General features: G+C 37.7%; 1 long non-coding RNA gene across 1 annotated transcript; it reads right to left on the minus strand.

Moving 5' to 3' along the window:
- Positions 1-4,619: 4,619 nt before the first annotated feature.
- Positions 4,620-8,054, minus strand: LOC130993646 (uncharacterized). Its single transcript, XR_009091730.1, has 3 exons — positions 7,608-8,054; positions 5,474-5,538; positions 4,620-4,878 (listed from the first exon to the last, which is right to left on the minus strand). It is a non-coding gene; the product is annotated as an uncharacterized LOC130993646 (long non-coding RNA).
- Positions 8,055-8,652: the final 598 nt, after the last annotated feature.

Here is an 8,652-nt window from a genome sequence, read left to right on the forward strand (position 1 = left end):
ACATCATATCTACCCCCATTCCTGGATTGGCGGACGACAGATCCTGGATTCGCTCGGGTTTCGGGAACATTACTGCTGCTTCGGCCTTTGCTCACATACGACCTCAGTTCCCTAAGGTCGACTGGGGCTCCTGGATTTGGGCCCCTTTTATCCCCGCTCGGCGATCTCTCTTTGTCTGGCGCACTATTGTTGGCAAGCTCCCTACCTTTGATATGAATCGCCTCATTGGTATTCAGGGGCCTAACCGCTGCCCTTTATGCTCGGCAGCGGAAGAGACAATGGATCACGTTCTGTTGAACTGTCCCTTCTCGGCTTCGATTTGGGCGGATGTCTTTCGTTGGTTTTTTATTGACCAACCTTTGCCGTTGGACGTGGGTAGCATGATTTGTTTCTCTATCCACCAGAAAAACAGCAAACAAGTTGGCAATTTGTGGAAAGCTGGGGTGGTCTCTCTCCTCTGGAGTCTCTGGTCTCATCGCAACAACGTCATTCACAAAAATTAGCACCTTCGCGCCACTTGATTCTCAAGCAGGTCCGGGTTTTTCTTTGTGAAGCTGCCAACAATTTTGTCCTTGGTACTATGGCCAACTCGGTTTCTGATCTTCTCATTCTTAACAATATTTCCATCGCTGGACAACCCAGGAAGCCTTTCTCCTATATTTACGTTGCTTGGCACCTTCCACCGCCGTCTTGGATTAAAGTTAATACTGATGGTTCGGTTCATGAAGGGAGGATTCATGCGGGGGGCGTCTTTAGGAATGCCTTCAATGACGTTCTTGGTTGTTATCATTTCTCAGGCGGCCAGGGGGTTGCGTTCGAAGCTGAGCTTTTAGCTATTATTATTGCGATTGAATATGTGCATCGTGCCAAATGGGAGAGAGTTTGGTTTGAGTCGGATTCTTCCTTCGTGGTTCAGCTTCTTCAGTCGCTCTCTGAAACGGTTCCTTGGAGATTCAAACCTCGGTGGCAGCTTGCTCTCTCCAAACTCCATACTTTCACATGGCGCATTTCTCACATTTATCGTGAGGGCAACAGATCGGCGGATTTTTTGGCTTCTCAAGCTAGGGAGGAGGGTTTTTGGCCTCATGCCATTACTGGTTTAAATGATTTTGTCAAGGAGGATGTTTCTATTCCCTATTTTACTCGTTTCGCTTGACTTTTTGGTTTTTTTTTCTCTTCGTTCTGGATCGGTTGTGAGCCGGGAGGCCTAAGGGTAATGGTTCGGCCGGAATCCTTGAGACCTCCTAACTCAGCTCTGTCAACCTTGGTCCTTGACGAGTACTCTTTTTCCTCAGCTGTTTTGAGGTTTTAACGAGGCTCGGCCCTTTGTCTGCAGCTTTGTGCTTTCAAGGGTTTTTGTTTTCCGTTGTTGTTTCTTTTCTTTTTAATAAAATCTTATTTCAGCAGAATTAGATTATTTTAAGATGAGTAGATTATTAAAGATTAATAATCCGACCTCATAAGACGAGCTTTAATTCCTTAAATAGGATTAGCATCTCATAATTTAATTAAAGGAATATGAGTCATGCATAATCATTTCACGCATCCTCATTTATTGAGATTTTTCGAGAATTAGAATCTTATTTTATTTTCTCGGATTAAAGGTCAAGCACCAGAGTTAGAGCTAAACCGTGAGTCTGCTATTCAGGTGGGCTTTCTATGTATAAACTAAAATTATATATTAGAATTGCTAAGACTTTATGCTTATGAAATTTAAATGATATTGTCAATGCCTAAATGCTTTATGTTTTATTATTAATTGCCTATCTGATGTTAATCGAATTCGGATTCTGGATGGGACCGCAAATCCCTTCGGAATTAGTGTACACCTTGTGATCGTGAGTCATCTAGCGGGTTGGCCGATCACAGTGTCCGCAGAGGGAGGCCTCCCTCTCGGCACGAGTTACTGATATGGTGATTAATGATATAAAATGTCTGCGCGGGTTATTGATGAAAGAAATGATATTATTGTTGGTAAATACGAGTCTTTAAAGGAAAACCCTCGTATCTTACTACTGTTGAAAGGCTTGACAATAAAATATTATGCATGTATGTAAATTTCGGCAAGTGTCCACTAAGTACTCTTGTACTTAGCCCTGTATGTATTTATAAATGTGCAGGTTGAGCTGTGATCGAGGATGTAGTGTGCAAGCGGAGCTTTTGTCGATCTAGGATGATTACCTCAGAGTAGAGTATATGTCTTCATACATATACTCAAATTGTTATTCCGCTGCGAACACTGATTATGTTAAGATATTATGTCATTTGTCAAACAATATGTATTATTTAATAATGTACTAAAACCCATTAAGTACCCCGTTTTGGGATAATATTATGTACGGTCTCCTTGTGGCCTTCGTTGATATCTAGATATTTCGATTGATTTCCTTATACAAGTCGAGTCATCAAGAAACCGAATATGCCCCTTTCTAACTCCCGCTCCTAAATCCCCTCCCTTAGTCGCGGTTTCCCCGAATTTGCTATCCTTAGCAAGTGCGGTCGTGACATCAGAGTTCATAAACTCAGTATAATTGTCGAGTACCTTAGGCCGGAGTGAAACTTGTCTATCATCTTTTCTTCTATGTCCACCTACTGTGGGGCCTAACGGACATGCTGCAGAAAATATGGTCATACTTGGTCATATCCCATCTTGTTTTGCTTTGGATTAAACACTTCTTTTTCTTTCCTCTTATAACGGCTATTAGAAATATAATTGTCATATACCCCCGTCTGAAAATCTTCTAAGACAAGTCTGACAGCTCTTCTTGAGTCATCGCTTTTCTTTTGGCCTTCAACCAAAATCTGCAAATTCAGTCAATTGGAATGCAACACAGAAAGTCGTTCATGTACGCAAACACTATATTACGGTCTCAATTTGGATTCTGAATTTCTATCATAATGAGTGGTCGATAATATTCATAGGACAAAGACTAATCTCAACTAATTTAAACACAATGAGAGACAACTATACAAAGCTATAGTTTGGGTGGTATACTAGGTCAGTAGACTAATACTTCTTAGTCTTATCGATAAAGGGAATCTACTATGACAACTCAATAGTTGCAAGGCTCAAAATCAACACAACATCAAAGCAAGGTGTTGTAGAAATTGTTCAAGAGATTCAAAAGAATGACCAGAGGGTATGAAATGATTAACTACAAGGTCGAACAAAATGACCTCGAGTAAGAACCCGTCTGGCTTTTCAACCGAAAGTTGAAACATATAGGTTTTCAACCCAAAAGACGTCTACTGAGATTTGGATCATGTGGACTGGCCAGGTCCAACATCATCACTTCCCAGTCACACGGGAAACATTGTCCCGAACTTGAGAAGTCGTGGACATACTATACATAACGAAACTTGAGTTCGTAGTGGCAGCTTAAAGCTCAAACTTAAGGTTCTAGTCCTATTGAACTAGACTCTTATTCCCCAAGGTCTACATACAGACAGTCGAACCATATTTTCTTATATAACTTGTAGTCCCAAAGACATGGGCAACAGTCCAAAGGCGTGTATACTGAGCTATAACAATTCTTATGTCGTCGTCAAAAGCTATACTAAAATCCCGATATGCCCGGGTAGTCTCTGCTGGGTCAAACGCGGAGCTTTCCTAACTATCGGAATATGCCTGGACGTAACCCTCTTTAATAGATAAGGGAAAGTGTGAGTCTTCTTATACGTAAGTAGACGTAAAACTCTTAAATGTACAAGGTTATGAACATACTATGCATAACAAAACATAAGTTTCATTAAGACAACTAAACTTATTTTAAGGTCTTCTATTCTAGTGGACTCGGATCCCATTTCCCATGTATGTCACAAATATATATATATAACCCGCAGACAATCAAATCACGCCCTTTTTATAATATATCGTGTAACATAAGTCGATTCGATGTTCCATCGTGTGTAAACATTCGAACGTAGAGACTTATGCTTAAACCCTTGATGCAATGTTTGCCTTGAATTCATCTTGTATCATCATTCCGTGCTTTTCCTTCAACGCGTACATGTCTTTTCATTCCTCTTTGTAATTCAAAAGAACCATTGTTTTCTTGTGGAAGCTGAAATGCTCTAAGTTCTCTATCATTCTTCTAAATCATCACTTCAAGAATCTAGATTGTAGAGATATCCTACTAATCCAGCAGTCTATGTTCTTTTAGAATCGTGATCATGCAACTTATAGCAATCTATGTTTTCTGGGGAAAGCATGTGTCAATTCTCTATCATTCTTCTTATTATATCATCATAACTGCAATGATATGCCATGAAAGGCAAAACATTCAACATTTCATCATAGCATGCTCTTTACATAAACATCTTCATGAAACAGTTTAGAACAATAACATCTTTAAAACGTTGTAACTGCAGTTACCTTTTTCCTTGATTGAGCACGATGCAATGGAGTGTTGAGCGGTGTCGTATTAACCCACGTATGTCTAGTGAATCAAACTAGACTTGGCTTTTTTTTAGAATAAGGTTTCTAGTGCCAGAGCAAACGAACTGCTCTGATACCACTCTGTCACAGCCCACTATCCCAATGACGGGTTAACCGGGGTTATGACTTGGGGTGATCAATAAGAAACGGAAATTAAAGGGGATTTACTAAGTAACCAACATTAATAACAAACTAGTGGTATATATATATAACCACTTGGGTAATTCACAAATGAGTCTGCCATAACGACTAGACCCCAACTGAAAGTTAATTAAAATGAAGTAGTAATAAGTTCAAGTAGAAATGATAAATAAGTCAGAGTGTTTGCAGCGAAAAAAACGTGTGAGTTATGCATATGGAGATGCATACTCAAGGTTTCATTACATAAACATCAAAAGGGAAATCCGCTCAACACCGATCCATTCCATCGCCTGCTCAACCTGCACATTTAGAAATACATGCAGGGCTGAGTATAAAAATACTCAGTGACATAAGCCGAAAATACAACATGCATACATATATAAATTGAACTGCCAACAGTAACACACAGGGGTTTTCTTGAATGACCTGCGCTTACTAAAACATTTCATTCATTTTCATAAAGGTGGATGCGCATCCCATTTTCAGTCTATATGATCCATATATGTCCTTTCTGTCACGCGCCGGGAAGGAGGCCTCCTTACCACGGACGCCAAGACCGGTCGCAAGCGACTCGCGGTCTCCATGAGTGTACACGTTAACCCTAGCTAGCGACGTTTGTCTAGCATAGGATCCCAATTGGATTTCCTTTAAAGTTGGCGAACCAACACAGATAGGATACATATAAAAACATAAACATTTTTGGCAGTCAATCATTTCATAAACATTTCATTTCATTTCATGAACATTTCATTTTCATTTCATAAGAGTCATTTATCATTTGGGCATAATAATAAACTGAAATTAACAGTTAAAATCATCTCATGCATATATTCGTATAAGAGGCCTACGACACGCAGGGGATCTCTATATACGTATAGTAAAAGTAATGCCCACCTCAATTGTTCTTAAAGCTGGCGTGGAGTCGTTTCTTCTTCGGCTTCACTTTCTGTCGCCCGGACCTTCATTGATGAAGAGTCGATAAGTTCGTGAAGAAATTGTCATAAGACAAAGTCTAATTCTACGTGCCTAGGGTATCTTTTAATGTTTTAGGGTTCTAGCATCCATAATTCGTTACATTAAAGACAGTCAAAAATCAATCATACCTCGTCTAATCTCATTCAAACACATAGGCAACACAAACACATAAGGCACATAAGAATCACAATCAAACATCATCAAAACATGCTCTGTTTTTACACTGACTCAACTTCAAAATTTAATCTGTTCTGACTCCGACATCTCCTGGACTCGAGACTCATACCGAAAGAAAGATCTTCGAGTCTAGTTTCATATAAAAAAAAGTAGAGTCGAAAACTCCAAGTGGTTTGAGAGATATGACGTTTTTACCACGATCTACCATGTTCGGCAGTTTTGAACAATCGAAAACTTGGATTTTTGAAAAATAGTAAACGTTGTCAAACTGGGCTCAACTTTGGTGGATATCTAGCTAACACAATAAGGTTTATACCATAAAAATTTGGAAATCTATATCACACAGGAAGCTACTGAAATGAATGACTCTTTCCTCTGTTCTCTGAAATTCTCGGTAGTAATGTGCAGTTTAGGTTTTGCATTTTAAAGAAGTATCAAACGAAGTTAGAATGGCTTGAAATTTTACCAGGGTACTCAAGACTCATGTAGGGACTTGCTATACAATTTTCAAAGCTATTAGACATCGATAAACCGTCGATCACAGTAGGTCAGTAGGCCTACGAAATTCATATTTATAAGTCCTTAAAAAAAATAATTTATATAAATCAAGAAATAAGAGTTTAATCCCAAAAATATTCATTAAAAGTCCATCATAATTTAAATCAAAGAACGGACCTCATTTAAAATAAATAGTCCCAAACTCGTTACGCACATATACTAAATCTTTCATGAAACATCCTTTAAAATAAACTTTGATACATAGAAAATAATTCAACAACTTGAGCTCTTAAGAGGTTGTTTTGCAACAGACATCAAATCTGCCTCGGATCTCCAAATGAGGCTCCAAAAGACATTCTGGAAACTAGACATTTCAAGGATCATTCTCCAATTTGAATCGAATGAAAAAAAATTCAAACGAGCAAGATATGCCCTCTCAAGATGGGTATTTAACAAGCAAAAATCTGAAAATTTCAGATTTCCAGATTACAACCAAGTCAGTGGGCTTTCTTTAAAAAGTCATATCTCCCTTTACAAAACTCCACTGGGAACCCCAAGGGTCAATCTGGAAACTAGGGAGAGATTATAACACTCTCCAGTTGGATTTACTCCAAGAACATTCATGGTTTAGAAGATATGACTGTCTAAAGTTCAGTGCACAAAAAGAGTTCAAGTTTGGCAGATTCAGAACATAAATCGGAAAAACCACTTTAGGCTTCACCAAAAATTCTAAAACTGAACAAGTAAGTTCCCAACATGTCAGTGAATATTCAGTAGAAAGATAGGCTTGAGAATCAAAGATTTAAGCCTTTGCCACCTCAAATTCGTAGGTTTGTAAAATCTACTGGATGGTACAAGGAATAAGAACTAGATTTCAAGAATTTATACCGGTTGTTTCCCTTACTCAAAAATGGTGAGACCGATGTCAAAAGAAAGATACGGGAGTCTAGAGTGACATATTCAAGTTTCAAAGGTTTTCACCGATTGAAACTTTACTTATGGCCTCCCAAAGATTGTTTACCAAAAATGTATTCCAGATGGGCAGTGATGTTTACAAATTCATAAATAAATCATAAGAGCTCCAAACCTTCTGAAATTTTACCAAAGTATAGAAAACATATGAAAGATGATACACAAGTAATTTGGGAATTTTTGGGAACCGTTTGGATGGCTGGAATCGCCTTGCAAAACACTGCCGAGCAGTGTGCTTATGGCAGATTCGCTGCCTTACCTCATGCACGGTTTTTCACCCAATAAACTCTACCAAAATAATCATCCAAAATCATAAAACATATCCTCACATAATATAGCACACAAATGTGTAAAAATCCATGGCCATAAAGCATTTTCAGTTGAGAAAAAGCAAAGAAAAACTCACCCTCGAAGCACAACCTTCACTCTATAGTTTTCCCACACTCTCCCTTGCTTTGCTACTTCTCTTGGGGCTTCAAAGGCTTCTATGGAGTGTGATAATGGTGGGAGAAAAGTTGTGAGAGTGGGAGAAAGAATGTAGTGGTGGGGGAAAAGGAGTAGTGTGGTGGAGAGGTAGGAGTAGTGGTAGGGAAAAAGATTAGTGGTAGGGAAAAGAAAATATTAGTGATGGTAGGGAAAAAGATTAGTGGTAGGGAAAAGAAAATATTAGTGGAGGATAATGGGGTGTTACATTAAGTAAATATAAAAATGTGGTGTAGTAATAACCCATGTGTAAGAAAAAAAATATATGTAAGACTAATCATCAATTAATAAAATGCTAGAGCATAAAACTCTTGTGATCAAAATTAGAATAAATAGCACTAACATTAGTGCACTCTCTCAATTTATAAATACATCATAGGAAAATAATTTGAGAAAAATATTGATGGAAAATTTTTATAACTCATCATTCCTAAATTTCTCGGTAAAAATAAATAAATACATAATTTTTTTTTTTTCGATTTGAAAACTCAAAATAAATCTTTGAGCTCCATCATTCTCTTAATGGACTTAAAATACATTTTGAGTGCATCATCCGTTGAAATAAAAATAAAAATAAATTATCACGTATGTAATCATCAAATTCACATAAGTCCGTATTTTATTAATGGATGCTGAACCCTAATTACCATAAGAAATCCTTAAATCAATAATTAAAAGTCTATAATCCTTAATAAAAAAGTCGGGGCATTACATCTAGTCTAGAAAAAGAAAATTTAGGAGTTTTGATATCATCAAAACTAGGACAATAATATTTCATTAATTTCCCTACAATATTATACCCTCCGTCCGTCGAATCTTAACACGTATTCCTTTTTGGGCCGTCCCACGAATCTTGACACATTTCTAAATAAGGTAATAATTACTACATTCTATCTCTTACTTTATCACTTTTATTATCTTCTCTCCCATACTTTATCACTTTTATTACATTTTATCTCCTACTTTAT

Source organism: Salvia miltiorrhiza, chromosome 7, assembly GCF_028751815.1.
Source record: "Salvia miltiorrhiza cultivar Shanhuang (shh) chromosome 7, IMPLAD_Smil_shh, whole genome shotgun sequence".
Lineage (NCBI taxonomy): Eukaryota > Viridiplantae > Streptophyta > Magnoliopsida > Lamiales > Lamiaceae > Salvia > Salvia miltiorrhiza.